Source organism: Nymphaea colorata, chromosome 2, assembly GCF_008831285.2.
Source record: "Nymphaea colorata isolate Beijing-Zhang1983 chromosome 2, ASM883128v2, whole genome shotgun sequence".
Lineage (NCBI taxonomy): Eukaryota > Viridiplantae > Streptophyta > Magnoliopsida > Nymphaeales > Nymphaeaceae > Nymphaea > Nymphaea colorata.
In genome coordinates this window covers 25,112,509-25,128,053 of record NC_045139.1, presented here as the reverse complement: position 1 = coordinate 25,128,053, position 15,545 = coordinate 25,112,509, and the positions used below count along the sequence as shown (strand labels likewise).

Sequence of the window (15,545 nt, the reverse complement as noted above, 5' to 3'; positions counted from 1 at the left end):
GTGTGCAACATAACTCATTTGAGGAGAAGATTCAAAATTGTCATTGCGATGCTTCATAGCTCTGGAGTAGTGGAACTACCTCTTTGTATTGTGACACAGGTGGTCTAAGCATAGTGGTAAGGAACAGTTGATATCCAGATCCCAAACCTTGTAGAAGCCAGAAGACTTTGTCCTTGTCCGAGACCACTCGCCCAATGGCACTCAGTTCATCACATACAGTCTTGAACTTTCCAATGTACTCATTGATAGAGTCTGAACCCTTCCTCAGACTTGTGAGTTTTTGCATAAGATGGAACTCTCTTTCCTGAGAGCCCTGTAAATAGGCATCAAGTAATGACTTCTAGGTGTCCGCTGATGTCTCCAGACTAACAATTAGGCCAAGCACACTTTCTGATAATGTGCTGGTAATCCATCCCCTCAACAAACGATCAGTTTTCTTCCATGTGATATAAGTGGGATTCTGCACCTCCTTTAATCCCTCAGTAAGAGTTCCTGGTGGTGCAGGAATGTCACCAGTGAGAAAACCATAAATTTCTTGGCTTTCCATCATTGCCAAGACTTGAGTTTTCCATAAGAGAAAGTTGTCTTGAGTCAGCTTCAATGATATGAAGTTGGAGATGTTGAGTGTAATAAGGATACAATGGTAAATAAGCATGTGGCGTTAAGGATGAGGATGCCATGAGTACGCACTCAACTCTGTAACTCCAAGTTCTGATACCATAAACAGAAATAAAAAAAAAAAAGAACACCAGATGCTAACGTGGTTCAGTTCAAAGAGAACCTAAGTCCACGAAGAAGGAATCAAGAGTTTTTATTCAGCCACAGCCAGTTTTACACGACTTAAGTTTTCCTTTCATAACACAAGGATTTATAGCAGTTTTCTGATCATAGGAATTAATTTTGAATTCCTTGGTTTCTAAAACGTTTCTCTTGGTTTCTAAAACGCTGTCCTTGACTTCTGAAATGTCTCTCTCTGAAACGTCTTCGTTCTTTGCCTCTTCATAAACTTCTATCTCCAACTTTATAGCCTTGTCACCAAAACTGCATAGTTCGAGATGACGATTCATCTCATCACGTCCCTTAACACCTCTGTTTTTACTAATCTCTCCAAAGGGTGCACACTCATAATGGTTGATGGCTCGGCCTGAGCTGTTTAATCCAGGCATAGCAGCCATATCCTTTATGCCATGCTCAACCCTTCGAGCATGCTCTCTCCATGTGCCTAAGCTGACTGCAGATGTTAATGATTTCTGTGATCACAAATCAGATGTTAATGATTTCGGCGATCGCAAATCCGGGATGATGTTCCTTGCGTAGGATCTTATACATATATTATCCGGGGACTCCTAGTTCCATGTATCAATTGCCACATGCAATGGGTCCTTCTTGGGAATGCCCTCAAAATCCGCTGACTACAACACTCATGCATTGGGCATCAATCTTTGAACTTCATCTGCCAATTGGTGAGCCAAATGGATTGGTGTATCGAAAATGGTATATGGGTTCTCACTAGGCTGTGCTCTTGTAGCATCTAGAGAGTCAAGGAGAAGGTAACTGGTGCTGGTGCTTTGAAGGACCTGCAGACATCTGGATATTCTCTCTCTATCTACCATGCTACCTGATAAAACATTGATGATTGTGAAAGCGAGCACAGAACCTTGTCCGTGGATTGGACCACAAGGTCTACCCCTTGCTCTAGTGCGGTGCTCAGAAGTCAGCAGTCGAACTTGAAATGGGCACCATGAGTTTTCTCAATGATCACCGGAATCTGTCGCTCATGACACAGATCAGTTATCTTCTCCAGATAACTGCATGCCCCATGGTATGTGGTGAGGTGATCAAAACTGTGGCTGCTTCTTTACCTTATTCACTTCGTCAACCGGATCCGACCGGCAATTGCCCATGGGGAATTGTACTGAGGAATGATGTACTTGGGCAAAGCACGAGATAAAACCATGCCAGATATTTTTGATACATGGGAATTCCTGGGAAGAATGAGCATATTCCCCCAGTGAACATGTCGACATGATCGAGACTTCCACTCCACATGTTCCTCCAACAAGAAACCATGTCTCTGTTGCTCCAAACAGTTTTGCAGCTTTCTTCTGCACCTCAAGAATCGGACCCACAGGAGAAAAGAAATTATTAATCTCAGCTAGGTCATGGATGAAACGCCCCTTGCCAATGAGTTGTTCCAGCATAGGTGGTGCGGCCATGCCCCTATTATGTCCTGAAAATGTAAATCCAGCTGCATTCCTTTCCGCATATGCCTTCAATGCACTAACAAAAGGGGGAGTACTTTTGTCTTCGAGAATTCACGGAAACCGGGAGATTTTACTATTAAAACTGAGAATCTCCTGCATACTTGAAACTCAACCTTATTAGGAAGTTAAGAGTAAAGCACATAGCCATAAAATTTTGCTAAAAATAAATTTTGAGGTCAACAAATGCACAAAGATACGGTTTTGTTCCAAAAATGAGCAGCTGTATGTTGCAAATACGGGACATCTAGGTTCCATTGATTCAAACTTTGCATTCTCCCTGAATCATAAGGCAATCAAGAATTGCATATTATTCATAAATTACCAATTACCAATCCACTTATAGGCCAGCTGTTAAATAAAAAAGACTAAGCGATTGAGTTTTTCAGGGACTCTGATCAGTAGTTTTGCAGTTACTTGTGCATGATACTAGGGAAGTTCAATAGTCATGTAAGGCAACAACTAAAAAAGTCATGTAAGACAACAACTAAGCACAAAAAAAACTTCTTATTATTGCCATACTTACACAATGCTGATAAAAATGACAATGACTTAAGAAGCATCTACTTGTTTGAAATGACCTTGTTTTTATTGGAATATTAACACACACCTTAAAGAAATTTTTCAAACATGTGTACGTATTCCAACTTAGTAGAAATGATGCTTTAGATTATGTTGTTCGACAACAAAACGTAAAATTTTTCAAGTCTTAAAACTGATAATTGCAGGGAATTGGTGATTTAAATTATTATCTAAATCCTGATGTTTACATTACAATTACAAGATCTAAAATTTATTTTATATGTATACCATCTTTGTAATGTTGCATCAACAAAGAGGCATATTATTTGTGTAGAAATAAACTTTTGCAACTAGGTGTGGGCATATTTAGGAGTGCTTCCCTCCAGCCAAAATTTCTGGCTCCGCCAGTGCCTAGACCCATGCTTTCAAGGCAGTGGCAGAACCAAGTGAACCAATATAATTAACAAAATTGGTGAAACACGCACCTTGCCGAGGCTGGCCTGTTCCTTTGAGCACGAAACGAGTAAACGAAACGAACATCTGGGAGAAGTAAAAAATAACTCACTGGATTTTAGTAAACTTTTATGGAAATTATATTGAAATACCTGAAATAATTTGCACTCCAGACACCCGTCCTTCACCCTAGCTCCTTTATCATTTTTGAGATTTTCTTTTAATATCTGTAATTATGGTCAATCTTCATTCCTCTATGTGTGTACATAGTTGGGTTAAGTTGTGAAAGCAAGCAGTGACCTACATACGATACACACATGCGTACATATATAGGAGCTAGGATTCCAATATATACATACACCGGATGTTATTGGAAAGATAAAAATAAAGAATCAATCATCGTGATATATATATATAAGAGATGGAGAAAATAGATACTCAAGGTTAAGCTGGTTAGATATGCCACCTTCATGTATGTGATTTTATGTGTCATTTTAACTATGACAAAAAACCCCATGATTAATAAAAAAAGAAACTTTTTATAAGGATAAAAAATGAAACCTCAAAAAGAGGACTTGGGAATTCGATAAAGGTAAAGTTTGTTAGTCCGATTTATGCATAACATGACCATTATACTATTTTAAGTAGTAAAAAAACATTTATGCTTTTTGACTATAACGTTATCTCATATCTCATAAATATTTTACTATCTCATAAACACTATCTTATGCTTATATTTAATGTTATCTCATACATCCATCCATTATCTCATTAACTCATAAATATTTTATTATCTCATTAACATTATCTCATACTTATGTTAAGCGTTATTTTATACATCAGTCTATTATATCATTATTTCACAAATTTATTGTTATCTCATAAACATTATCTCACACTTATATTTGACGTTATCTCTGTCTGTTTGTTATCTCATAATTTTTTGTTATCTCATAATTTTTTTATTACCTCATAAACATTATCTTATATTTATTTGTGATTTCATTTCTATTTGTTATTTCACACACATATATATGCAATGTTTGGGCATAAAAGTAAATGTATATGTTGGATAGTAGAGTCTACCTCCGGCATACTCTTGTTGCGGCATGCATATTCCAAGGTGGCGCGTGTAACTCGGTCTCTTGTTGGACGCAAAACCGCTAGCAGTAGAACAACGTAGAATAATAAAAAAGTAAACAACAACCACACACAACAGTAGAGAAAAAACAATAGAATAAGACCCTTAAGCCACACCCCTGCTTTCCTGTAGGAGAACCACAGTGCCAAACAATATGACCAACTCCAAACTTCCCGTGCTCACAATTCAACCTCTGAAAACCACACTGCTGCTTAGGAGCCACAGTTTTTCAAAGTAAAACCAGCATTTCCTCATTCAGACATCCCCAACGATGACACCATCAAACCTTGAAAGCCTTGGTGTGAGGCACCATTTTGACTGGATGGAGTATGCAACAGCGAAAACTCGCGCACACTCCAGCATCTAATCTTGAAATCGGGCAGAGAAGATTACGGATGCGAGTAGAGCACCTTATCGGAGTCTGGATGTTTGGCTGTTGATTAGGGGAAGAAGAGATCTATCTGGCTGAGGGACTTGCACCTGCGCTATTCAGTGTTCTTCTCCGTCTCCTGGATGAGAGGAGAGTCAAAAGACACACCCCAAACCTTCAGTAAAGCGTGGACCGGAAGTCGTCGTGTGTAGTGGTGGAGGAGCAGTGATGGTGGAAACTGAAAGGCCACCCACTTACGAATCATTTGACCAATGCATGATACCGGGACTGTTGCGATGCCCCCAATATAGCATCATGTTGACGGATGGGCACTTCTACAGAACCAACAAAGAACAACGCCGGAGAGTGCAATGACGCCACACCATCAACAGGTCTAGGAACTAAAGAAAAAAGATGCAATACTAAGATTTTTAAGTGGTTCGGAATAAATTCCTACGTCCACTATCTCTCACACCACTTTAGGCGATGATATGAGGTTCCCTTAATATGAGAATTTATACATGATTGTAGAAAGGATTGATTACAGATTTAAAGCAATCCTTCCTTGATTTTCTTGTTTCTATAATCCTTTCTTTCTCTTTTGATAAAGGGACGTTACTACTTTCCTTTACTCTTGATGATAATTCGTTGCCACTTTTCTTGCCTGGATTTGTGCCTCTGTGATCTTGATAGATTTCCTCAGTTTTAACAGGTATAGTTGCCTTTTTGCTGGATTTGTCACGATCTCCATGATTTCCTTCAATTACCTTGTGATCTTGATTGATTTCGTCCAATCTAGCTGGTATAGTTGCCTTTTTGCTGGATTTGTCATGATCTTCTTCATTCGTTGAATTAGCAACAAGATCGTCATGCGGTGGACAGCTGTAACTACCAGCAGCTTGTGCGTTAACATCCCCCTTCAATCTCGAGCGTAGATTGTAGCGAAGACTGAGATTGTGACTTAGAGCTGTCAACCGAGAATAAGGAAGAGACTTTGTAAACATATCAGCTAGCTGATGAGTGGACGAAATATATTGAGTAACTAAGGATCCAAGAGCCACCTTTTCTCGAACGAAATGAAAATCAAGTTCAATATGCTTCATCCGGGAGTGATGTGCCGTTTTGATGGTGGATTGCAGGGCGGAAACATTGTCACATAATAACAAAGGGGGTTGAGAAAGAAACAGTCCAAGATCTCTAAGAATAAATGTTATCCAAGTGAGCTCTGCTGCAGCCGTTGCAAGGGCACGGTATTCGGCTTCACAAGAGGATCGCGCAACACTTTGTTGTTTTTTTGATGCCCAAGAAATGCAATTGGGGCCTAGAAACGTGCAGTAGCCAGTAGTAGAACGACGAGTGGAGGGGCAGCCAGCCCAATCTGCGTCAGAATAAGCGCAGATTGATAATTTGTTAGGCTTAAAAAATTGCATTCCAAGAGAAATAGTGCCCTGAATATAGCGAAGAATACGTTTCAGCAACTGAAAATGGCGCAAGGAAGGAGCATGCATAAACTGTGACACATAGTTAACAGCATAAGTGATGTCTGGTCGAGTGAAAGTAAGATATTGCAGAGCTCCGACATGACTGCGATACATCGTAGCATTGGGATATGCGTCTTCTTCTACAGTGTTGTTGGTACAGACATTAGTAACTATCGGCGTAACAGTTGAGTGGCATGATTGCATCTGAGCACGTTCTAGGATGTCCATAGCATAGCGTTGCTGATTGAAAAACAGGTCGAAAGCAGTGTGTTGGACTTGAATGCCGAGGAAGTAATGTAAGTCGCCAAGATCAGTCATAGCAAAGGTACGAGATACTTCAGCTTGAAAAGATGCAAGAAAAGTTGGACTGCTGCAAGTGAGAATGATGTCATCCACATATAAGAGAAGTATGGTAACAGTAGATTGTTGGAGTCTCACAAATAACGATGGATCTGCAGAACTGGCTTGAAAATTGTGAGAGAATGAAAATTGAGCAAGGCGATCATACCACGCTCGCGGGGTCTGTTTGAGACCATATAGAGCACGATTCAATTTGCAGACATGTTGAGGGAATCGTGCATCTTTGAAACCTGGAGGTTGCTCAATGAAAACAGTTTCAGTCAAATATCCATGTAAAAAGGCATTTTTGACATCAAGTTGTTTAAGAGACCAGCCATTCATAAGAGCAACAGAAAGAATGATCCGAATAGTTGCTGGTTTAACAACTGGTGAGAAGGTTTCAAGAAAATCCACACCTTCAATTTGAGTATAGCCTTGTGCCACCAGTCTTGCCTTAAGTCTATCAATCTGTCCTTCACTATTCAATTTTGTTTTATAAACCCATCGACTGCCAATGATATGCATGGAGAGATCACGAGGTACCAAGGTCCAAGTATCATTTGCAATCAAAGCTGCCATTTCATCTTCCATAGCATGCCTCCAGCTGGGATGTTTGAGAGCAGTTGAGAAGTGTTTAGGTTTAGCGGGAGCAATGGTGGTTAATATGTATTTGGGATTGGGTTTGACAATACCATGTTGAGAGCATGTGACCATAGGGTGAGATGGTCTGGTCATGGTATTGGGTAAGGCATGAGATGGAATGGGAGAAGAAGGACTCGGTGGTGATGGTGAGAGAAGAGGTGGCGAGCTAGGTAGCGATGGTGAAGGAAGAGGTGGTGATGGTGAAAAAGGAGGTGGTGAGCTAGGTGTTGATGGTGTATTAGAGGTACGAAGAGAGGGATCTGGTTCACTATTATGGAGTCTGGCAACGTCATGAGGGTTCACTTCAATGAGAGCGGGCTGATTAGGTTGAATGGCGACCGGAGAGAAAGACACTAGATCATGAGCAAAATTGTAATTCAGTTGTGTGCTAGCCGATCCTTCCTTGAAGGGAAAACATTTTTCATCAAACACTACGTGTCTTGAAATATATACCCGATTTGTCAAGGGATAAAGGCAGCGATATCCTTTGTGTTGGTCACTATATCCTATGAAGACACATGGTAAGGATTTGGGTTCAAACTTATGTTTGTTGTAGCTCTTGATGTAGGGAAAACATCTACACCCAAAGGTCCTTAGGCAAGAATAGTCGGGAGGTTTATGAAGAAGTCTTTCATATGGACTTAGCATTTGGAGCGTGGACGTTGGCAGCCGGTTTATGAGCCACACAGCAGTAGTAAAGGCTTCTACCCAATGTTTAGCTGGAACATTACTATGAAACAATAGAGTTAATCCAAGTTCAGTAACTGACCTGTGTTTTCGTTCCACTAACCCATTCTGTTACGGTGTTTTAGGACAGGCCTTGAGATGTTTGATTCCACATTCTCTTAGGTAAGAGAGAAAAATATTGCTATTAAATTCGCCGCCTTCATCACTTTGAAAAGTTTTAACAGATCTTCCAAATTGTGTACTTACCATCTTATGAAACTCCATAAACTTTGCAAAAAAATCAGACTTAGCCTTCAATGGGTAGATCCAAGAGTAGCGGGAATGATGATCAACAAAGAGCGCATAATATCGAAACTTTTGACATGAATCAACCGGTGCTGGTCCCCAAAGATCACAATGAATTTTTTCAAAAGATTCATAATATTCATCATCTAAGGGAAGAAACGACAAGCGTGTTGCTTTGCCCAATTGACAACTTTGACAAATGGAAAACATAGACATTTTTGCTACTAAATTTATTCTACCCTTAGATGACAAAAAGTCAATGATCTTAGCTGATGGATGCCCGAGCCGACTGTGCCAAATCTCGGAGGTTGCTGTCCTGAACCGATCAGAAAAAAATACTCCCTTAGGTCTGGTCTTGAGCGCATACAAATCTCCCTTTCTAGCTCCCTTGGCAATCGTCTGGTGGATTTCCTTGTCCTTAATCACAAAAGAATCAGATGTAAACTCAAAGACGTATGACATAGATGATGTAAGTTGGCTCACGGAAATAAGATTTTTCTTTATAGCAGGAACAACCAGCACATTATCAAGAGGAAGAGTCGTATTTCCAAGATCAAGGTTAGTAGATCCAACATGAGTTATTGGTAAATGCTGCCCATTTCCAACCATAACTGAATCAGTTTCATGATATTTAAAAAGATGCCTGAGAGTACCTGGATCATCTGTAACATGAGAAGTTGCGCCAGTATCTGGATACTAGTCTGTATTATTAGGGTCGGCAACTTGAACAGCAGAAAAGATTTGTGGAAGATCTTTGGGTTGATACGCCTGATTGAATCTGTGGTAGCATTTGAAGGCCGTGTGATTACTCAAGCCACAAATTTGACAAGCTGTTTTCATTGAAGGCTGAGTGGTACTCTGATCGGCATTGGTTGGAGTATTGGTGGAACGAGATTGAGAAGCAGGAGGGAAACCACGTCCTCGCGAGTTGAAGCGAGGGTTGCTGTTTTTCCTGGTATACTGCGCACGTCCTCTGTAGTTGTGAGAGTAGGACGGTTGAGCTGGAACTTGCTGGCTTATGAATGCAGCGTTATGATTAAGTTGAAACCCATGGATGTTTTTCATGTTGTCATGGCTTTCAAGCAAAGAGACAACATCAATGTATGCAGGAATAGGAGGCCGAAGTATCGACGTCATAAAAGATTCATAACCTGATCCAAGCCCATTTATGAGCCAATAAACTTTATCCTGATCTGATAGAGGTTTCCCAATGGCAGCCAATTCATCACATATGGTTTTGAAGCCTGTTACATACTCAGTAACAATTTTTTCTTGCTTTTGAAACGTCTGCAATTTTCTGGTTAACAAAAATTCTCGGTCTTTGGATTCTCTAGCAAAGACCTTTAAAAGAGCAGTCCAGACTTCGGAAGAAGTTTGGAGCCCGACCACTAGACCCAACACTTCTTCAGAGAGCGATCCACTGATCCATCCTCTGAGGAGTCGGTCAGATTTTTTCCAGGCTAGAAATTCTGGATTTGGGATGGAACGGGCCTCACCATTTTCAACAATTTCAACGGTGGAGGTCGGTATGAAGGTTTGTCCTTCTATAAATCCCATCATGTCTTGGCTTTCAATGAGTCCAAGCATTTGGGTCTTCCAAAGCAAGTAATTCTGTGGGAGAGTTTGATAGAAACAAAATTCGCAACATTAACGTTGGAAGGATATGGATACTTAGCTGCCATGACAAGCAAGGGAGAAGTTCCGGTTGAGGAGGATGCACTGGAGGCCATGGATACGATGAAAGTCCTTACGGAGATGGCTCTGATACCATAAAGAAAAAAGATGCAATACTAAGATTTTTAAGTGGTTCGGAATAAATTCCTACATCCACTATCTCTCACACCACTTTAGGCGATGATATGAGGTTCCCTTAATATGAGAATTTATACATGATTGTAGAAAGGATTGATTACATATTTAAAGCAATCCTTCCTTGATTTTCTTGTTTCTATAATCCTTTCTTTCTCTTTTGATAAAGGGACGTTACTACTTTCCTTTACTCTTGATGATAATTCGTTGCCACTTTTCTTGCCTGGATTCGTGCCTCTGTGATCTTGATAGATTTCCTCAGTTTTAACAGGTATAGTTGCCTTTTTGCTGGATTTGTCACGATCTCCATGATTTCCTTCAATTACCTTGTGATCTTGATTGATTTCGTCCAATCTAGCTGGTATAGTTGCCTTTTTGCTGGATTTGTCATGATCTTCTTCATTCATTGAATTGGCAACAAGATCCTCATGCAGTGGACAGCTGTAACTACCAGCAGCTTGTGCGTTAACAGGAACATCTCGCTTATGGGAACAAACCACAGATGGGCGAGAGAGTCGCCCAATCCCACACTGGAAGCAAGTGGGCCAGTGCTAGAAGTTCACGGTGGAGCAAGCAGAGCACCACCAATCATGCGGCCTTGCTCGATGCACATGGAAGCGCTCATGCAACTTATGGCAAGCAGATTGCCATTGCTGTGGCTCAGGCGCACCACCCAGCGGATCCAGGCATCTGAAGAAGGGAAGATCTAATGATGCGTGGATGTTGATATTAGCAACGCCATCCGCCATTACTCTGCGTGCAAAGCAACAGACATCGGCAAGCGAGAACATGCTGCCTTGAATACTTCATTCAAGAAAATGGCCCAACTCGAGCAAGTAGTCAGCAGAGAGACTGACATCACACTTCGTGTTAAGTCCAATCCTTCGGAGGCAGTTATCTATGGCAGAAGGTTTGAGATCCCGTGACAACTCCTCCATCGACTGTTTGTTGTACAGATGGTCTGCTTTGTAAGAAAACATCCATGGACGAAACCATGGCACACCTTGACTCTGAAGGTTGTAACCCCACGCCATCAGAATGAGAAAGACGACATATCGAGTAGAAAAAGGGCCAGCTGAGAGGTAACAGTATATATATATATATATATATATATATATATATATATATATATATATATATATAGAGAGAGAGAGAGAGAGACTTATAATCTAAAGTTCATTGTATAAAATATGAAATCCAAAATCCAAGACCCAAGATCCACGGTCCAAAATCTAAGTTTTGAGATCCAAATTTAGTATCCATAATCTGATGTCCAAATTTTAGAATCTGATATCTGAAATCTGAAATCCAAAATCTAAAGTTTGAGATCCAAATCTGATATCCAAAATTTATGATCTAAGATGCATGATTCGAGATCCAAAATCCAACATTGTAATTCTTGAGATCTAAATCCAAACTCTTTGTTTAAGAGCAGATCAAGTGTGATCAAAATTTAATATGTAAATGACTAAGGCTTGGCTGGTCAAAAGATGAAGTTGGTTATATACGCTACCTCTGTATATGTAATTTCATGCGCCATTCTAAGTATGCCAAAAAAGTTCATGATTAATACAAAAAGACAACTTTTGTAGAAATAAAAATGAAAATCGTAAAAAGAGGACTTGAAAATTCGATAAAGGTAAAATTTGTCAATCTATATATGCATGTTGTTATGACCAATATACCGTTTTAAGTAGTAAAAAAATATTTTCATTTTTTTTATTTGGCCTATGGCGTTATCTCATTATCTCATACTTATATTTAGTATTATCTCACGCAGAAGGCATTACAATTTATAAATTTAACTTCTAAAAAATAATTGAACAAGAAATCTATAATTCATATTGCAGCTGATCTTTTCTCATACAATATAACATATGGGCTCAGTAGCAAGGTTTATGCTCTGCAAGAGACGTAACACTAATTTTTGGATAATATAAAGTTTTTACATAAGTAGCAATTTCAAACATTTATTGGATTAGCAAAAGGAAATGGTAATAATAAGCACCACTATTCAGAAACAATTGCAATGTTTTATATCTTAGGAAGAAACTGAAAATCCAAAAAAATGTTTTGATACTTACAACACTTCCAATGCGTCATACTCCCAAGCTCCTTGAAGATCCTCCCAAGACATGATTCCCCGTCAAGTTTCTAAAATAGTTGAATAGGTCAAGACTAAAATGAGAAGCATGTCAATAACATGGTGTCTAGAGTTGTTACTGCTCAATTCAGTACCCCATAGTTCAATACAATCACACACACCTTATTCTTTACACCAAATTGTGTCTTGTTTTTTACAACGAGAAAAGCTCATTTTGTTTCTTGTTTTTTACACCAAATTGGTTGAAAGAAACCACAATAGGGGTCGGCTAGCGACCAATTACAGGAATAAAAACTGAAAGGTATAGGACAAGATCAAGAGCCCATACTTGGAGGACTGATCGTAAAGTGGTAGTTTTCACTCTGACCTATAGCGGTGAAACATTCACCAATATAGGTTTCCTGCTATGAACTTTTCCAAGGCAAGACGTTTTACTGCTGAGGATCCACTACCCGTGAATACAGTAATGCTTTCACTTTACCGACATTCAATTGAAAATGTCAGTAAAAAGGAATTTTTATTGACCCATGTTTTTGCATGCATCAATAAATACATGTTTTTTTGTAGTGACATTAGAGGAGGAGAAAGGGAGTGTCAGGGGAGAGGGGGAATGCTTCTCCTTAAAAAAAAAAAAAAGGATGACACTACTAATACAACAAAAAAATTTCTATGCCTAAAATATAGGCGGGAAGGAGAGAGCAGGAAAATTGAAAAATTGAACCTTTATTAATATGAAATTTCATGTCACTAATGACTATTGTTTAAATTCAAAGAAAAAAATGTGTGGGAAGCTAAAAATTAAACATTTGACCTTTACTGATGTTTCTTAGAAAACGTCAGTAAAGGTTGACATTTTCCCCGTCTCTAAGGCCAATCTTCCACCAATCTTTTAATTTTGCTAAAGCTTTTGGCAGCTTACACTATCTCCGTCTCTATGCCTAAAGACCACATATACTTGCCTTGAAGTCTCAAATGTGTGTTATTGGGCTATGTTGCCAACAAAAAGGCTAAAATAACTTATATGTAGAAACTGGCAAAAGTTTTGTTTCAAAAAATGTACATGGTTTTTTTATACATGAAATACAATTTCCTTTCTCAAAAATACCACGACTACACCTAAGCTTCATGACCCAAGTCCAAACATCTCAACTAGACCCAAATAAAGTGTCTGCAATGACCTCTTCCATACTGGCTTTTCCGCCTTTCATAATGTCATCTTCCCAAAACAAAAAGCAAGAAAAGAAGAATGAAGGTAATGGTAATCATGTCGCCATGGCTACGTGTAATGACTTGGTTGTTGTTTATGATGAACATCTTGTGAACTTGACAAGTCGTGATACGAATTAGGTGATTAATATTGGTGCATCTCTTCATGTTACTTCAAATAAAGAATTCTTTGCTACTTATACTTCTGATGATTATGAAGTATTGAGAATGAGAAATGTTGGTTTGTCATAGGTTGTTGATGTTGGTGATATAAATTTACAGACCAACAATGGAATTGTGTTAAAAATCAAGGATGTCAGATATGTCTCAGACATACGCTTGAATTTGATTTCAGCTGAAAAGTTTGATGATGATGGTTTATGTAGCACCTTCAGTGATCAACAGTGGAAGCACACTAGAGGCTCACTTGTTATGGCTCAAGGCAAAAAGTGTAACATCTTGTATGTTATGCAGGCATCAACTACAAAAGATGCAGCGCATGAGACAGAGAATGATAAATCTACTAAGTTGTGGCACAAGTGGTTGAATCATATGAGTGAGAGAGGAATTGATTGTTTGATTAAATGAATCTACTTCTTGAGGCCAAGAAAGAAAAGCTACAAAGATGTACTCATTGTTTGGTTGGGAAAGAAAGAATAATTTCATTTAAAAATCATTCATCTTCAAGGACAAAAAAATAATTAGAGCTTGTTCACTTAGACTTGTGGTCCACTAAAAGTTAGTACACATGGTTGGGCACTTTATTTTGTAACTTTTCATTGATGATCATTAAAAAAAGGTGTGGACACATGGTTGGGCACCAAGTACTTGATGCATTCAAGCAATTTCACGTTCTTGTTAAGACGGAGACTGAAAGAAGATTTTTAAAGACATACATAGTGACAATGGAGGTGAGTATTTGGTTTCCTTTGATGAGTACTATAGGATGCTTGACATAAGGCATCAAAAGACCCCTCTTAAGGTTCTTCAGTTGAATAGTGTATCTAAAAGGATGAATAGAACTATTATTGAAAGCGTGAGATGTATGTTATCTGGGGCAAAATTGCCAAATTCTTTTTTGGGTAAAGCTCTATACACTGCAGCACATATAGTTAATTTGTCTTCTCATGTTTTTTTGAGGTAGTGTTTGATGGCCTGGAAATCTGGAATTGGAAATATATTTCTGGAAATATATTTCTTGGAATAAAGGAATTGGAAAAAATATTTTCAATTCCTACTTTGATGTATGTGTGATGACTGAGAAATATATTTCCAGAAATATATTTCTGTGTTTGATGATAAAGAAATATATTTCCAGATTTACAGAAAATTATTTCTTAGTTTGATAATAAGGAAACATATTTCCAATTTTACATAATCTTTTGATATAGTTTCTTAAAAACATGGATAAATAATAAACCATCTACCAAACCTCGACCAGCGATGCAATGAACATGATGATCAACTACTAGTTATTCAACAACTATAATCTTAATATGATAACAGCACATTTTAGCCTTTCCATCAGAAATGGACCAAAAACATACATACACTCACGCGCATGATCCAGACAACAAACTGATGAACTCATCAAAAATTTTATAAATACTTGCTTCGTCAATAATGCAACAGAAGATTCAATACAGATTTTCTCTTCTGATCATCCCACCGTGTACAAAAAAACAAGAACTGGACTCACTTCTATGAAGACAAAAAAGAAAGGCACACTGTCAAGCTGCAAGAAAACCAGCAGACAGACGCATCTCCTGTTTTTCTTCATTTCCTTCTTTCCTTCTCAGTTGCTTCATTCAACAATCCATGGTCATCACAAAGCGAATGCCTTGGCCACTCAGCATCAAATCAAAGGCCTTATTGATTTCAGAGAATGGAATTTGGTGAGTGATGAATTTGTCCAACTCCAGCTCCTGTAACCATTTAACCACATTTGTAACGCTCGTTCTTTTATTTCAGGTTTGGATTGGAGCTAATCCGGACCCGGACCCGAAGTCCAGGCGTGAAGGGGAGCCCGACGCTGGCTCTCTCTTCCTCTCTGCCTCTTCTCCCTTACCACAGAACCTCCCTCTTCTTCGTTCTCTCATCTCTCACCGTTCTTGCGACAGAGATGCAGGCAGCGACGACAGAGGTGGAGGGCGACGCTCGGGTAAGCCATCTCGAATCCTCCTTGTTTTCATCTTTCTTCTTTCCTCTTCTTTCTCGTTCTCCCTCCTTTGCTGCATTCTCGACC

The 15,545-nt window shown here is 39.0% G+C and overlaps 2 pseudogenes; both read right to left on the bottom strand.

The window, feature by feature from the left end:
• Positions 1-815: 815 nt before the first annotated feature.
• On the bottom strand, positions 816-3,323 carry LOC126409762 (uncharacterized; annotated as a pseudogene).
• Positions 3,324-15,079: 11,756 nt separating this feature from the next.
• Positions 15,080-15,545, bottom strand: part of LOC116247519 (alcohol dehydrogenase 1-like) — a 35,226-nt pseudogene continuing 34,760 nt past the window's right edge.